The 18,786-nt window shown below is 32.9% G+C and overlaps 1 long non-coding RNA gene across 1 annotated transcript; it reads left to right on the top strand.

Moving 5' to 3' along the window:
* LOC126881471 (uncharacterized) lies at positions 1 to 1,862 on the top strand. Its single transcript, XR_007696870.1, has 2 exons — positions 1 to 142; positions 1,698 to 1,862. It is a non-coding gene; the product is annotated as an uncharacterized LOC126881471 (long non-coding RNA).
* Positions 1,863 to 18,786: the final 16,924 nt, after the last annotated feature.

The following is an 18,786-nucleotide window of genomic DNA, read 5'->3' as shown; positions in this document are numbered from 1 at the left end:
GAATAGGAACAGGAACTTTCCTTCCACCTCGAGTACAGTTTTGATGTGATAATTCATTGCAAGACAGTTTCATTTAGATTTTTTTTACTTATTTTTGGTGTTGGAGCTTAGTGTGGTTTCCTGTTATCTTAAGATTATTGAGGTGAGTGTTTTTTAACTTATTATAGTAATACTGAAAAATGTATTTTGTGGGCGAGGAAGTTAGATAAATAAAATTAAATAAAAAATAAGTATATTTAAAACAAAACCATTTGGCAAACTTTAAGAGTCATAAGTTTTGCTTGTTTTTGTACTTCAAATATGAATTTTTTTTCATATTGGTGAATAAAAAGGTAATTTTAACAATTATTAATTCATCATTTAGGTATCTATTTTAAATTTTAGACATGTCATCAAATAGTAAACATTACAAAAATGCTACAAAGCAATTGAAACGATTTAAGCAAATGAATGTGCAAAAAATATCTAGTTTTAATATTTCGGTGAAAAGTGAAATACTAGTTTAGATAATAAAACTATGGATATGACAGACACTAATGATAATTCAATGGATGTTTTTGAAAATTTAGAACATCATCCATTACCACACTCTCTTTCAGACACACTCTGTTTTGAATATGAGAATATATTATTAGAAGATGAAAAATGTATTAGTGATACTAGGGAGGATACTACATAAAAGTCTTACCAGTAGCTTATAAGAATGGTGCTGTAAACATAATATTACACATGTGGCTATTAATGACCTGTTAAATATTTTAAAACCATATCATCCTGAATTACCCCGAGATGCTAGAACTCGTGTTACACACTCCAAGGAAAACTATTCTACAACCAATAAACTCAGGTCACTATATTCATTTTGGATTGAGAAATTGTTTGCAAAAACTACTGTCTCAGTATTCTGGAGAAGAGTGTCTTGATACTGTAGAAATTTTAATTAATATAGATGGTCTTCCACTTTCAAAAAGTTCATCCAGTCAAGTGTATCCAATTTTATGCAGTTTATATCCGAAACAGGGGCCAGTTGATATAGTTGGTATATATCACGGTTATGAGAAACCCAAAGATTCTAATTTATTTTTAGAAAAATTTGTAGAAGATGCCATAGAAATAATAATTAATAATGGTATGAAATATGAAAGTAGAACTTATTTTATTAAAATTAAAGGTTTTATTTGTGATGCTCCTGCTAAAGCATACATTACATGTACTAAAGGTCATTCTGGTTACATGTCTTGCAGTAAATGTGACATTGAAGGGGTTTACACTAATAGGATTTGTTTTCCTGACACGAAGAATTTTCATTTGCGCACTGCATAAATTTGACTGTATTTAAACTACATTTGACTGTAATTAAATGCATTATGTAACAAAGATATGTACTATACAGTTAACTATAATTTATTGGGCTTAAAATAAAGCATTTAATCGTACTAGAGGGACATCAGTCTTAAAACAGATTTTTTTAAATTATTGTAAAAAACAACCCACTTCTAAATTTCTAAATATTTAGAGCAGTTGCAAAAATGAATTGATTTTCGGAGACACACAAGGCAGACATACATTTAGCAGTATTATTTATTTATATGGGTGTATTTCCATGGGTTAATTAATGTTTCAGTTGATGATGGTTGTGATAAAATATTCTTTATCAAAAGTATCCAGTTTTATAATTTGATATTCTTTCTTTATAGAAGCTGCAATAAAAAGTCAAAAATGTAGTGATAAGAAGGTGGCGGAGCAAGAAATTGGACGATGGTTGAGGAGAGCCGGGGATCGCTTAAAAACTTTCAAGGAAAAGGAATCAGAATAAAAATTGAATTTATTTATTTTTTAAATAATAAAGATATATTCAGCTATATTTACTTTTATTTACATAAATCATCATAAGTGTGTATAGTATGTACATAATATTATGTATATACAGTGATGAGCACGCTAATAACTGGCAACATAGCACAACAGATGGAAAACATATTAAATTGTGAGATAAAAAGAAATAAAACTAGTAGAGTTGTTAAAATTAGCGATAGTAACATATAAATTGATATTATATTGATTGTTTCCCACCTTTAGACGTATCAGAGGAGTATGTCAACTAAAACTGTCACTGTGACAGTGGCATTTCTCAAAATCGTCTGATACGTCTAAAGGTGGGAAACAATCAATATAATGTCAATCTACAAGTTACTACCGCTAAATTTAACACCTTCACTAGATTAATCTCTTTTTATCTCACAACTTAATATGTTTTCCATCTTTTGCGTTATTTTGTCGGTTATTAGTGCGCTCATCACTGTATAGTATGTACTACGTACATACCTTCAATATGTATCTACTAGGTACGTACTAGGTACGTACCGTCAGTACGTACTTGGTACGTACCGTCAGTACGTACTAGGTACGTACCGTCAGTACGTACTAGGTACGTACCGTCAGTACGTATTAGGTACGTACCTTCAGTACGTACTAGGTACGTACCATAATTTGGAAAATGTACGTCTTATGTACGTATTAAGTATGTACTTCGTACAGCAAAGTACGTACATTGTACGTACTTTATGTCCCATCAGTACGTACTTAGTATGTCTTATGTACGTACTTGTGCTTACTGGGCTGGTGCCCACAGTTATTGCAAGAGGTGTCATCTTCTGGAATTACGAGAGTCTTTGGTACTAAATTGATGCAAATGGATTACTCATATGTTTTTGAGATTTTGGAAAGCGAATACCTGCCTTCAGAAGATGACCTGCCTAGTGCCTAAGGCAGGTTATCTTCTGAAGTTTCGGCATTAAATTAATGCAAACGGATTACTTACTCATGGGATTTTGGGGTTGTTGAACACGATTGCGTCATCAGAACAGACACCGGAGGACCTGGTGCCTAAGGTACGTTATCTTCTCTAGTTTCGATAGTTTTCGGTACTAAATTATTGCAAACGGATCACTCTTGAGTTTTTGGAGTTGCTGAACATGAATATGTCATCAGACCTAGCCCACGGAGCACCTGGTGCCTAAGGTAGGTCATCTTCTGGAATTTCGGGAGTTTTCGGCATTAAATTAATGCAAACGGATTACTCATGGGTTTCTGGCGTTGTTGAACACGAATACGCCATCATAAAAGACACCAGGGTACCTGGCGCATAGGGCACGTCATCTTCTGGAGTTTCGAGAGTTTTTGGAAGTTGATGCAAACGGATTACTCACGGGTTTTGGAGTTTCTAAACACAAATACGCCATCAGAAGAGACACCGGAGCACCTGAGCCTAAGGCACGTTATCTTCTGGAATTTCGAGAGTTTTCGGCATTAAATAGATTCAAACGGATTACTCATGGGTTTTTGGGGTTGCTGAAGACGAATACGCTATCAGAACAAACACTGGAGCACCTGGTGCCTAAAGTATATCATCTTATGGAGTTGAAATTTCGGTACTAAATTGATTCAAACTAATTGCTTATGGATTTTTAACAGAAATTAAAACCGGCTCTCGGAGTTCCAATGCCGAGAGTGATTGCTATGCAAGTCATGTTTTGGAATTTCCAAGCTTTTCAAAACTAAATTGGTATACACCGTGTACTCGGAGGTTGTTAAGTACGATTATGACGTAGATGAAGGCCTCTGGATTATCTAGTATCCAGGGCTGATCCAGGTATCTGGTATGCAGGCCATGAGTAATCCGTTTGCATCAATTTAGTACCGGAAACTTTCGAAACTCCAGAAGATGACGTACCTTAGGCACCAGCTGGTCCGTTGTCTGTTCTGATGGCATATTCGTGTTCAGAAACCCCAAAAACCATAAGAAATCTATTTGCATCAATTGAGTACCTACCGAAAACTTTCGAAACTCCAGAACATGACGTTCCTTACGCACCAGGTGCTCCACTGTTTGTTCTGATGGGGTATTCGTGTTTAGCATCCCCAAAAACCTATAAGTAATCTGTTTGTATCAAACTATTACCTACCGAAAAACCTAGCCCAGAGGATAACACCCCTTGCAGTGACCTTGGGCACCAGGTGATCAGGTGGTCTGTTCTGATGTCATATTCGTATTTAACTACTTCAAAAACCCTCCGAGTAATCTATTTTTATCAATTTAATGCCGAAATCACTCAAAACTCCAGGATAGGACGTCCCTTGCAGTGACCTTGGGCTCCAGGTGCACGGGGGTCGGTTCTGATGGCATATTCCGGTTTGGCGACCTCAAAAATCGTCCAGTAATCCATTTGCATTAATTAAATGCCGAAAACCCTCGAAAGCCCGGAAGATGATATGCCTTAGTAGCGACACTGGGCACCAGGTACTCTGGAGGTCAATTCTAATGGCATATTCGTGTCTAGCGACTCCAAAGACCCATGAGTAAGCCGTTTGCATCAATTTAGTGCCAAAAACCCTCAAAACTCCAGAAGATGACGTTTGTCGCAGTGACCTTGGGAACCAAATGATCCGGGGTCGGTTCTGATGGCGTATTCGTGTTCAGTGACCCCAAAAACCCCCCGAATGACAAAATTTGGTCCTTAGTATACTGATTTTGACATGTTGATGCACTTTTGAATGCATTTTATGCACTTTAAAGTGCAATTAAGTATGCATTTCCACCCATTTTTAAATAGTAGACTTTAGATGCTGTATTTAAAAATCGATTTATTTTGTGCTAAATGCCCTCGTCTATGAGAAGGGGGTCGTACTTTCTTCCGTCTTAGATTTTTTGACAGTTAGGTAATATAGTAATCAATATAATATGATGTCAATATAACTTCGGATTGAAAAACTGGAAAATACGTTTAAAATATTTTTCTAAATTCTATCGAATGGCATCAAATACGACCCCCCACTTCACAACCTGGAGGTGGGGTGGGAGGTAACTTTAAAATCTTAAATAGGAACCCTCATTTTTTATTGCTGATTTGAATACCTTATGTAAACGTAACCAACTTTTATTCGAGACAATTTTTCAAATTATAGATAAATGGCACTATAATCGAAAAAAATAAAAACGATTTCTCGTGATACCCTTCGTAAATATGGCTTTTTATTCACTCATTGTTGTCATATGTTGTATAATCCGTGTATAATATTAATATACACGGATTATAAGACATAATATGACAGAAGCTCGAAACAAATGACAATCGATGAAAAGTCCTATTGTAGAAACGGTCTAATTTATCGAGAAATACTCTTCCCGATGAAAAAACATAAAAACAAGTTTTTAATATTTTTAAAAACCTATCGAATGACACCAAACACTACCCTCCATGGCGCCATGATCGGAAAAATATGATTTATTAGCGCAATCTATCGACAATTATTCTAAAAAATATCTTGAATAATTGTTACTTATTTTTTTCATGAGAAATCCAAATTTGCAATAAAAATGTAAAAAACTCACCCCCAATCCACCTCCAGGGTAGGAGTTGGGTCGTGTTTGGTATCATTCGATATATTTTTGAAAAATACATAACATCCATTTTTTTGCTTTTTCATTTGGAGGTATATTTCTCGACATATTAAGACCGTTTCGATAATTGACCTAACTTATCACGAAAAATTGTTTTTTTTTTCGATTGTAACTCCATTTATTCACAATTCAAAAAATGTCTTAAATAAAAGTTGCTCCTTTTTACGTAAGAAATCCAAATCGCAAGAGAAAATGGGGGTTCCTATTTAATATTATAAAGTTACACAGTAGAGAGTAATAGGTTGTGGCGTCGCGGAACACGTACAGCACCTGCTTCCAGCATCTGTTTTTGAGCAGCTGCTTCTAGCATCTGCTTCTAGCAGCTGTGTTGCGCAGGTGTTTAGTGATAGTGGAGCACGTACAGCAGCTGTGTAGCGCAGATGTGAACTAACAATGATATTAATAGATTACACCTTGTCGCGGTATTAAGTAGTGGGGGATAGGGTATAATAAACTGAAATAGAATGTGTTATTTAGTCCAGGGTTACCAGACCTAGGGAATTTTCCCTAAACCTAGGGAATTTTGAGCCAGCTTAGGGAAAAAGGGAATTTTATTCAATTCTATGACAAATCTAGGGAATTCTTAATATTCGTAAGATGATTTTAAAAAAATTGTTGGATTTTATAAACTTTACAAAATTGCATATATTATCTACATGGAAATCGTATTCTTCGGAAATTCGGGGAATCACAGCGATACGTCAAAGTTTAGAAGTGAAGAGAATATTACAGATTACGATAATTGCGATTCGGGAATTCGGGGAATCACAGCGATGCGTCAAAGTTTAGAAGTGGAGACAAGATGACAGATTGAGATATCGATTGAATATGAGATATCGATTCAGATCAATTTTTACGATTATTCCCCATTTGTTATTATTAAAGTATTAAAGGCAAACAAACATCAATAAGGTTTTGTTATAAATCCATAATTTATCAGGGTTACTCGTTTCTCGGTTGTAGGGTGAAATTATTATTATTATTGTCCATATATAAAATCCACGAAGAAATTTATCTGGGATTGGGTTCTACCATTAGTATGGTATAAACAATGATGTTGTCATAAAACTTCGAGATGCTGGAACCAATTTCTATAGTTGGACTATTATTATTTATAATTTAGTTGGACACAACATTTTATCACATTTGAGTCGAAAAAGAACAACTCTAATAAATAAATAGAAAATATCAAAATATTAGATAACCATAAATGTTCGATTTTTTGATTTGTTGTGTCGCTTGTCAATAATAATCGATTTGAATCGATCAGCGTTTCGATCATTTTTAATTTTGACCATTTCGATTATTGTACGGTTTGGAAGTACAATGCTAGAAGTGTACAATATTTTCCGTACAATGCCAGGATTGCCCAATTTCGGGGGTTTGCTGGTAACATATATACAAAAATACTGGGTCTATTCGCAGAGCACATCCTGAACTTACCCAGAGGGAGCACGCCTGCGCATTTGCTGTTCACAGGGAAGAATTCGACCTATCCAACGCCCAGTTTTGTAATGCGCATGCGTAGGATGTGCTCCGCGAATAGACCTATTGAAAATATATAGGGAATTCTAGGGTAAAAATGGTCGTCAAGTTGTTAGGGAAATCTAGGGAAATTTTGGCAAAAATTCTAGGGAATTAAAAAAAAATCATCTGGCAACCCTGATTTAGTCTTCTACAATGAGTACTAAAGCTCAAATGTCTAACGTATTTTTAGCCGAACGTCGGTATTTTTAAATCCGTCAAATACGAAATATATATCGATTTGTTTGGCACACGAATTCAAATTTCAACCAAGTATTGTTATCAGTGGATACAAACATGATTGTGTATTATTCAGTCAGACGGAGTGGGTCAACTTTTTATCCCATAAAAGTGTGATTGATAGTTTTATGGGTGGACTTTACCAACCAACCATTAGAGATAAGACCTTTCAATTGGAATTTATGCAATTACCATGCATGTCAGCTCTCAAAATTATCAAAGGCGAAACACACATCATTTTGGGTGCTAATTCTATTGCTTCAATATGGGCGATGTTACCACTCATTAACTACCATTTAGAAACCTTGAAAAAGGAAGAATTTACCAACACTCTAGAAATATTAAAGCTGGGGGTAGATTTCGAAAACCCTATTGAATCTGGGCTTAAAATTATGGAGCCCATTAAGAATATAAATAAGACAACGTATGGTATAGCTTTAGAGTTACTCTACAGATATTCGGGGCTTTTTAATGGTCAGCTTTAACGAAGATGTGCGTATCCACTACATTGAAGCCAATTGTCCTTGCAGAACCAAATATTGGGAAGTCGTTGCTCTTGATAGAGTGAGATTTCATCGTATAATAGAAAAAATCGCAAGAATTATTAATCCTGTACTAAATCGTAGAAATAAAATATACTCATAAGAGCATTTGTTTTTACTATTTTTTTATTAGGTTTAGGATGGATTTTATATATACACGATTTCGATAAAAAGGATTTTAATACAATTTATATGAAGTATATTATAAGTAACCATACTAGAAAATCTCCACCACACCTTGTAGTTCTCATATATATGTGCACATCCATCCCAAATCAATAGTCACAATGTGTCTTGAGGACATCTCAGTGAATAATTTTTATGAAAGATTATATACTTTCAAAAACTGGCCCGGATTGGTGCCACCTTGTGATTTAGTAGCCTATGGATTTTACTACTTACAAACAGAAGATATTGTGAGATGTTTCCACTGTGGTGTCGAAATTTATAAATGGTTAACGAGTGATAATGTATATGAAGAACATATTAAATTTAGTCCAAACTGTAGTTTTGCACGAATAATTCATTCCAAATTTACTACATACCAAAACAATCACAGATCAGCACTAGACATGGAAACTGAAAACATGAGTCATTCCAAATTTCCTGTATATCAGATCAATAAAGATATCAAAAGCGAGATCAATCAGCAGAATGGGAATTTATATCTAAATATACTTTTTAGTGTGTTACACTTTATCTTTTTGTTATTGAGCATTTACGTAAGTAAAAAATAATGTAAAATGTATATAAAAAAGGATGTGTTGGAAACTACTAACTAATCCTATGTAGAACAGAAATAAAACACATTTGTAAAAAAAAATATTTTATTTAAATATTATATTACATTAGTTTTATCAATCCATGAGTTATGAGTATTATCCATTCCCAGCCATTTCACAAATACCTTGTTACCTTTTCGTTTTAATACCTTCTCAACTAAGTAGACAACAGGGTACCGGGTTTTCTCTAATTCTTCGCTGTAAAACGCCCCTTGAATTTCTTCTTTCCGCGAATCGTCCAACAAATATGTAACTGGATTTGTCTGCTTGACTTTTCTTATTCTAAAAATCTCATTGGTCCAGTTGGGTAAATAACCCTTAGTAAACAAATTTCTATATTTAGAAATTCGGACGTAATCACCAACTTTTAATTTACGTTTCCTGGGGTCAATGGTTTTAAGGTAATTATAGGCAGTTATATTCCTGGCATTCTTTTCATTAATTTTGCTAGGAATAGCACCTGTAGTCGAATGTTTAGTATTATTGTATTTTTTTATTATATCAGGAAGATTATTCACCCATTTGTAAGTACCTTGTAAGCTGAACTGCCTCCACAACATTGATTTTAGTGTTCGTATAACCCTTTCAGCAATAGAAGCTTTTAAATTCGAGAAAGTACTGTAGTGATTAATACCACGTGACCTCATGAGCGTGAGAAAGTGGGAATTGTAAAATTCTTTACCCAAATCTGTTTGAAGGTTTTTTGGAAATGTTTTCATTTGATTTAAAAAAATTTCCATCCTGTTTTTCGTTTAACCGGCTCTGCCCACACAAATTTGCTAAATGCACAACTTTATAATTTATTCATATTGGCCGCTCTGGAATGTTGAATTTTACCTCTGACTGGAGGTAAAATTGTCAGTCTAAAGCTTTACGTGTATATTTTGTCAATATTTTTATTGTGGTAATACAAACTCTTTTTAACGTGATATAGTGATAGTTTAAAATTGGAATATACTATTTAAAGGTAAATAAAAATATTTAATTAATAAAAAATGATTGGTTGCACTCGTGTTTATTGGAAAACGTTTTAAAAAATAGAATTTTGAGGTATCGAAACATTAATTATTATACAGGTTTTAAGAATACTTTTGCTTGACGGATATTAAATAAATTGTGTCTATAGAATTGTGTTTTTTTTTTAATAATATTTTCTGTCAACTTTTCTCATTCACAAATCCAGTCATTCTAAAAGTAGGATAAAAAAATAGTCCGGGCACATAAATATTTTATTTAAAAATTTATACACTAAATTACATACAGTTACTTAATAAAAAATAAAACACATTAGTTTATAACTTTTTTTTATTAAACATCTTCAGACAGTTGGGTTCTATACATATTAACAAGCCGATTATTATACAGTTTCAAATAAATACATTACCACCAATTATGTGTACTACAGTATTTTGTTCAAAAAATTTCGAGCTTCCGTCATATTATGTTTGAAAACACTTGAGAGAAGCTGGAAAAGAATTTTTGTTAAAAAAATTAAAGCTGGAATTTTTATATAAAAATTGGAAACGACTATATCCATGGTAAAAGTTCTCAACCTCCTATCTCAATTTTTTGTTGACATAAATTAAAGAGAAATATCGAGGTGATAGGATATCGATTGTCATTTGTTTCGAGCTTCTGTCATATAATATCACGGATTATATGACAGAAGCTCTAAATAAATGATTGTGAATACCCTTAAAAGTTACTAGTACACAAAAAACAAAAATAATTCAGGAATTTTATTTAAAAACACTTAACATTATTTTTGGTTACACAGGTTAAAGCAGGAGTATATTTATACAAATCCCCACAAAATTAATTAAAGTAATAGCATTATCATGAAATAGATTAAAAAGCATTGTATACTTATTCTAATTGGTAGGTGTATACAATGCTTTTTATTCTATTTAATGACTCAATGTGATTTTCTATTTTTTGTAAATATTTATCCATTTTTGTTTCCGCTTTTCTACTTTTTCTAAATGTTTTTTAGCAGCTATTACTTTTAAATTAAGTTTGTTTACCTTTTTTACCAGCGATATTCTTTTTTTTATTTTGACCCCCAACTCCTTATTATTTATCGCCTCGATCTGCTTAACTAAGGGTGCCATCTTGACGTTGTATTCATTAGTGTCCACACCTGTATCGCCCTGTTCTGGATCAGTGGTATCTTCTTCTGACTCACCCTCTTCTGGAGCCGTCATTTCTTCTTCTCTCATACTTTCCATTTCATACAAATCTGCATTCAATACATCACCCGCGTAATTCCTTTTATGTTTTTTCGTATTATTAATATCACACACGTCTAAAGCATTGTCTCCATCACTCACGTAATCCTTTTCATGTTTTTTCGCACCCTCCATTTCACTCACATTTGAAACATTGTCTCCTTCATTCTCTATTTTCTCACGAAATTCTTCTTCCTTACACTCCGATATCTCCTCGTATTTCACTTGGGCATTAAATTGCCCAGAAAAGTCATTCCCGATTATGGGCTTAACGAAAGTTGGGTCGTCGTAAAAGACCACCGAACTAGAACTTTCACTAACTAGGTTGTCACTCATTCTAATATTTTTTCTGGCGATCGGAGTACACATGACTGATGAAAATCTGTTCATTTGAAACTGTATAATACCTACATATAAGGGATGGTGTTATTTATATTATATGCCTCCACCAACAAACCCCACATATTCAAAAAAGTGGGGAACGACCAATCATCTTAAATTTTTTCCTCCAACACCCCACTACAAAACCTTTTTGATAACAACGCATTTCGTGTTCCACATGCGTTTTTTTTTGCTTTAATTAACATGTATCGCAGAAAAACCCACCTGCAGGATAATTAATGTCCCTTTAAAAATAAACTGTTATTTTACATATAGTACTTTATAAGTCCATAAATATATGTATCCGCATATGGAGATGATAATTTAAATTATGCGTGATGTACAAAACAGCTGGGTTTAAACTGAAAATGTAGGTCAATTATTGTGATACAGCACTTATTCTTAAAGTCAATTGCTTACGTCTCCGCAACAAGCCAAATATGACTGCAGATGCTAATTTCCATAATGCATAGCGGGTTTTAAAAATGCAGTACGTAAATTATCGGAGACCTTTCCGTTACTTTTTTTAAATGCGATGTTATTTATTTCCATACTGAGCAGTTACGAAAGTAGCACAGTAATTATTTTTACCAATTTATTGCAATTGGAGACATAACGGCAGATGCAAATGAGAACTTCTTTTTTATGACCACTGCATCTACGTGGTGAAATAAAAAAAATGTACACTGTAAAAATTGTGGTAAAATAAAAAACAAATACACTGCAAAACTGTTTATTGATTACATAGGGTTTAATAGTTACATCATGTCACTATCTACGAAAAAACCATTATATTTTAAAATTATGAACAATATATGTTACTCTATTTAGAGAATCGATTTTAAAGTTTAATGCTTCTAATTCTTTTTGAATTTTACGTCTCTTGCAAGTATTTTGTTCTAATTCAATTTTTGCTTGTGTTTCTTGTTTAATACACACATTTAGCTTATGTTCTAGTCGTATTTTATACTGAATTTTTTCAGATAATATCTCACTATTCACTTTCACGAGTTTTTTTATTATAGGTTTTAGTTTTTGCTCATATGTCTCATTTGTTGATTGGGGTCTATCATCCATGGGATTATTCATATCTTCTTCATTTATTAGTTCTTCATGACACCCATCTTGATTTAATGATCCGCCTATTACATCCTGCGATGATTTATCTTCTTCTTCAAAAAGGTTTGTTTGTGATGGTTCTCCTATTTCTTTAGCTCCGCTACCATCAAGTCTATACATCTCCCGTTCAATCTCGTCGTCGCTTTGAAGCTCGCTTTTGATATGTACTTTCTTTCCACATCTTTTGTGACCGATCGGTTTCACTTTACTTAGATCATCGAAAAATACAAGCGACTCTAGACTCTCGTTCGGACTTACGCTAACGTATTGAACAATTTTAATATTTTTCTTAGCTAGTGACATGATGATATTTAAAAATGAACTAACAAAACCAGCTCACACTATGTATTTATATCCTTCATACAATAATTAGGGGAACCACATCACCTGCGTGAAACCCTAAACAGCTTGCGCGGCAGCAAACCACCTGCGCTACACAGCTGCTGTACGTGCTCCACTATCACTAAACACCTGCGCAACACAGCTGCTAGAAGCAGATGCTAGAAGCAGCTGCTCAAAAACAGATGCTGGAAGCAGGTGCTGTACGTGCTCCGCAACGCCACAACCTATTACTCTCTACTTTACACCCCAGCTCACCTCCAGGGGGTGGAGTGGGGGTCGTAATTAGTGTCATTTGATATATTTATGAAAAATATTTTCAGTTTTTCGATCCGATGTTCATTTCGCGAAATATTCGACCTTCCCACTACTTTTGGGATACCCTTTATATTTAGAGTATTATGATCTACTCATTTCAGAAGAAAAACGAACTCAAGTGTTGTCAGTAGTAATTGCACGAGAGCTCTAAAATTTTCGAATTATTTCCCGAGTGACATTTTGACAGTTTTAATTTCACGACCCGAAGGGGAGTGAAATTATGTCAAAGTGGCACGAAGGCAACAAGTCGATAATAATTTTAGAGATCGAGGGTAATTCGCTGAGATTATTTCATGAATAAAACTATCTTTTTAAATCATTTTAACTAATATTTTATTGATATCTTCACCTGAATATTTGCTAAACTTATTTCTTGGTGTTCTCTGTGACAAGTTGTAAAACATTAATTGTCACTAATGTCACTGAATGTTCATTTTTGCATAGTAACAAAGGGCATCTTTTTGTAATGCTTGACAACGGGATATTATCAAAAATTATCAGTAGTAATTGCACAAGAGCTCTAAAATTATCGAATTTTTCCCGAGTGACACTTTGACAGTTTTAATTTCACGACCCGAAGGGGAGTGAAATTATGTGAAATTATGGCTATTGCCCAATGACAACAAATTTGAGAAAAAAAGAAGCATTATTTTAATATTTATTCTTACTATCGTGTGATATTCGTAAGATTATTTTTTAATACTTACATATATAAAATTCAAGTCTTTATATAAAAACAGTCACTGACATTGATCCCAATTAATGTGACCACATTTTTCAACTTGTCAAAGTGAAAAGCACAGTTTAGCAAATATTTAGATGAAGATATTAATAAAATATTAGTTAATTTATTTATAAATACAGTTTTATTCATGAAATAATCTTAAAGAAGTAAATCGAGCGCTTAAATTTGCCTATTTGCGTTTTCCTCGTGACAATTTGACATTAGATGCAGAACTAAAAGTATATTATGGATATTTGCTTAAATGTGATAGTTGTCAAAACTAGGAAACTGGTTGCAATTAAAAAGAAACAATCTACTAATCTACTTAAAAAATTCTCACTGTAATTTTCTATAGTAGAAAATTACCGATGAAATAATAATCTGATTGGACAGAATTAAACACGTGATCAAAAATCTTACTATACGATTGGAAGTTAAAATCATTAAAATATAATCGCTTTAATTTTTATTTCTGTAGCCTACTGGTCAGAATCTCCTATGAATGAAATAATGACGGCAATGTACACACTCGACACACTGGCTTTTATCTTTTTCCGAGGTGTGGGAGCAAGTTCATATAATACCAAGCCAAACCCATATAATAGTTATTTGAATTTATTGTTTATTAGTTTTTTCAAATTATTTAACTTTTAGTCTTTATATATTAGTTATTGTAATTTTCATTTTCAAACATAATATATTTAATTATTATTGTTAGAACGACTAAATACTGTTCTCTCTTAATTTGATTACTTCCCGTATAAGTACCTACCTATTTATTCTTTAAGGACAAGTGACAAGTAATATTTATGAGTGTGTATATAGTTCTGTCGAATGGAAACTTATTTGTTTATTTTCGAGATTATTGTTTAACTTTTTGTTTTTTTTTAAATATATATATTACCGTTTTATATTTACCTATCTTTGTACTAGTGTACATCATACATCGGTATGATGTTCAAGCTGTATAATGTTGGGTTCATCAATCTCCTCAATAATAAAAAAAAAATATTAAACATTTCAATAAAATAACTTTATAAAATACGTCCCCGCGATAATAGCCATTTCCTAATTATTACCACTGACAGTACGTATCATACATATCTACGTACCTGCATCACTACGGTACTACACGTCGATGCACGTTTCACTTTATGTTTTGATTTTAACTGGTTTGAAAATAAATCATGATGCATGGGCAAAGATAAAATGGAACAACTAAACAAACTTTTCAAATTTGCATTCAATCTTCTTTCGTTTTAACGACTATGTAAATTTGTTAATACTTGAGTGTCAGTTAAGTGAAGGATCCAGAGAGGGGCAATCAGTTGTTTTTTAAAGAATTTCTTCTAACCTTTTAATCAGTAGGTAATTCTTCAATAAGTTTGGATAATGCAGGCAATTATGGAATTCATCTTGAATTATATTCAAGAATCATAACTACCTCAGCTTTCTTTCCCAAACTAAGGACATTATATTTATTTCAAATCTCATCTTTCAGATATCGAGATTTACGTTAAAAAAATAGCGTAGCGACAGTGGCGGTTTTTGACAAAACACCGGTTTTCGGTTAAACCGGTTTTTTTTTCTTACGGTTTAACCTGGCGGTTATAACTGGCCAAAAAAACCGGTTTTTGGAAAAACCGGTTTTCGGTTTTTTTTAGTTAAATAGGTTACAAAGTTACATTTACAATACACTTTAGTTTGCGATACTCCATTCGACTCGATACCAATATGATCAAAATTAGCATTATACTATCGAAAGAACATGTATTACTTTTAACACGTTTGTATATTTGTAGAATAGGTACATTTTAACTCATTTAATACTTCCTGTATGAGTGTATCGTTTTGAAAACGTAGCGAAATTCTTGGAGATTCGTATTCGTAATCAGTAATTCGATATTCATATTCAGAGCATTATTTTTGGTAATCAAAAAAAGTCATTCACCCACTTTCAATGTCAAGAGTTAAGTGTGAAAAATAGATGATGTTTGCATCTAATTCAAACAGATCACTTATGTAAATATTATGAATACAAATACCTTTTCAAGGAAATATTATAATAAAACTTAATAATTGTTTCTGGCTGATGTCAGTGTGCACTTTTAGTTTGCTTCTGTATTTTATAAAATAAAATAAAATTTGAATTATGGTTTTGTTTGGAATAATTACTTGAGAATATCAATTATGATTAGGATCCAAAATAATACCTAACCTAATCCTAATCACCGTAAAAACCTAATAACCGGTTTTTACTTTAAAAAGAAAAAACCGGTTATAACCGGGACAAAAAACAACCGGTAAAACCGGTTATTGCTAAGTAAAAAAACCGGTTTTAGGTTTAAACCGGTAGGTTTTTCCCATCCCTAAGCGACACTGCCTTCAAGGTTGATGTGAATCATTTCATTACCTCCTAACATGAAAGACAAACTTTTTTGTTTTTAATATTTTAAATTTATCTTAAAGGGATGTGAGAATATTACTATAATGTTTCTAAATTTAAATAAAGACACCACAGTTAAGAACAATAGAATTTAGAACGTTGTAGCAAAATTGTTTTAAAGTTTGTCTTATAAACCCTCGACACGATTGTTGATTTGTTACGTACATATACCAATAGTCTTACGTCATGTATCGGGGAGGTACTGAGGTTCTCGGGATACATCCAGTTTCAGATTGGGTCTTAATTTAACTGACAATGTCATACAATGTTGCAAAATAATCTAATTTACACCTGCAGGGCCCAATGTGATCTCCCTTTTTGTTTTTTTTTTATTAATAGCAGAGTGGATTATTGGATATACAGTGTGTCCCATTTAAAATGAAGACACCCCTAGTCAACTGAAATTTAAATTTTAAACGCGACCTACTGCGAATCCACAAACAGGGTGATTTTCCGATATTTTGCTTCGCGTTAGAGATATTGGAAAAAGTTATTTAGAATAATTGTTCCAAATATTATTATAACCCCACATAGCAATTTTCATGAAAAGTTCCGACCTTTAATTTTTTCAATATTTTTAGTCAGGACTAGCGTTACCAGGTGTCCCGATTTGCGCGGGACGTCCCGATTTTCAGGGGTTTGGGGACGCGTACCGATTTGTACCTGATCGGGACACTAAATGTCCCGATTTTCACCCACGAAAACTAATTTCAGGAGGACTTGCATTGAATTTTATAACTATGTTATAAAAACCAGGCCCTCCTAAAAGTGGCAAAATTGAATGAGAAATATAAGTTTAATAAAAAATAAACAATTTACTTAATCTACCATTTTTTTGTAATTTCGTCTGATTATTATTATTATGTAGGATTAAATACAGATTATAGAAACACCTTGTAGTCCAGTAAATGAATGGGAAATACAACGATACCCTGTAGTTTTCAGGATCAACTCCGAATTGCATGAAAATTTGGACGGCTTGTGCCGTTGGCTGCTTTTACTCGGGGGAGGGGGGTGACAGTCACCCCTACGTGGGGGTGAAAAACTGCGCGTTTAAAATAGCTAAGTCCGGAGATGAATAAATTGACTAATTCTAAGCAATTTTAGTTTTATAGAATTTTAACTTAGTTAATGAGTTATTTACTATTGAAAAATGTTTATTTTTCGACAAAACGATCACGTTTTCAGGCGATTTTCACAAATATCTTAAAAAGTAAGTATTTGACCGAAAAAAATATTCTTAGCAAAAATGTAACGTAATATAAAAAAATGAAAAAAATTGTGAACTCGTAAATTCTATAGAAAGTTTTCGTTTAAGTCTTCCAGTAAAGTTGTAGCTCATGAAAAATACGTTCTTATTCGTCAAGTTTCAAATCAAATATTTCAACGTGAAATAACCAAGAAATGAAGCACTTTTCGGGAAAAACCAATTAAAACTTTTTTAATAAAGCTTTATTTTTATCTTCTAAAATGTTTCTAGCGTCAAAACTAAGCGAGTTATACTCAAAATCAAGCTTCAAGCTGACTCCTTTTTTTTTGGTAAAAAAATCGTGAAAATCTTCCCCTACTTAGCACTCCAGATGAAAGTAGTCGTTGCCGCTTTACAAACAATTTACTTTACTTATGTATTTTTTACACGATTGAAAGGGCCTGAACGAGTCACTAATCACGAGTGTATGCAAAATATGAACAGCCATATTTTAACCAATTTTTATCTTACAGAAAAACAAAATAAATCTATCATATTTATAAAAGCAAAACCTACCTACTTACTCCTTACTCCTTGAGATATTTAGTATCCCTAATACTTGTTAAGTTATTTTGAAAAATGGGTATTTTCCAATATTTTAGGAGAACTGTTTTTACTATAAAACCAATTTGTTTTAAACTAAGCACTCCCAACCGCTAAACCTTACAGATCGTATAAATAATACACAATAAAGTAAATGGTAAAGCGGTAATGATTAATTTTATTTAACGGTGCTAAATAGGGGGAGATTTTCACGATTTTTTTTTACCAAAAAAAGGAGTCAAATTTATTTTGAGCGTAACTTGCTTAGTTTTAATGCTAGAGACTTACAAAATTAAATATTTTTTTAAACACTTTAAAAATTTTTAATAGGTTTTGCCCGAAAATTGCTTAATTTTTTTGTTATTTCAAGTTGAAAAATTCGATTTGGAATTTGACGAATAAGAACGTATTTTTGATGAGCTACAACTTTACCTGGTTTTATAGACTTTCTGAACATATAATTTTTTTTAAAGCTACATTTTTGCTAAGAATTTTTTTCGATAAAATTACTCGAAAAGTATCGACTTAGTTTAAAAATTATATAGAACAAAAGAGTTAGTTAGTTGATCCTTTTTGGGACCTATTTAAACGTGCGTTTTTTTACCCCCGAGAAGGGTTAACTGTAACTGTCACCCCCAGGGAAAAACAACCAACAGTACAAGTTCAACTTTGAATTATAAGTAGAACCTAAAACTAGATTTTTATGTAATTCGGAGTTGACTTTAAAAATTACACTCCAAAACGGTCATTTACTGGGCTATTGTTGTTTATTTGTCCCGATCTACAACCCTAAATCCCGATTTGTTTTTGCTTATGTACCGATTAAAAACAAATCGGACCTGGCAACACAAGTCAGGACTCAGGACATCTGTCTATAGTCATCCTCACTG

This window comes from Diabrotica virgifera, chromosome 3, assembly GCF_917563875.1.
Source record: "Diabrotica virgifera virgifera chromosome 3, PGI_DIABVI_V3a".
Lineage (NCBI taxonomy): Eukaryota > Metazoa > Arthropoda > Insecta > Coleoptera > Chrysomelidae > Diabrotica > Diabrotica virgifera.
This window is presented reverse-complemented; position numbering and strand designations above follow the sequence as displayed.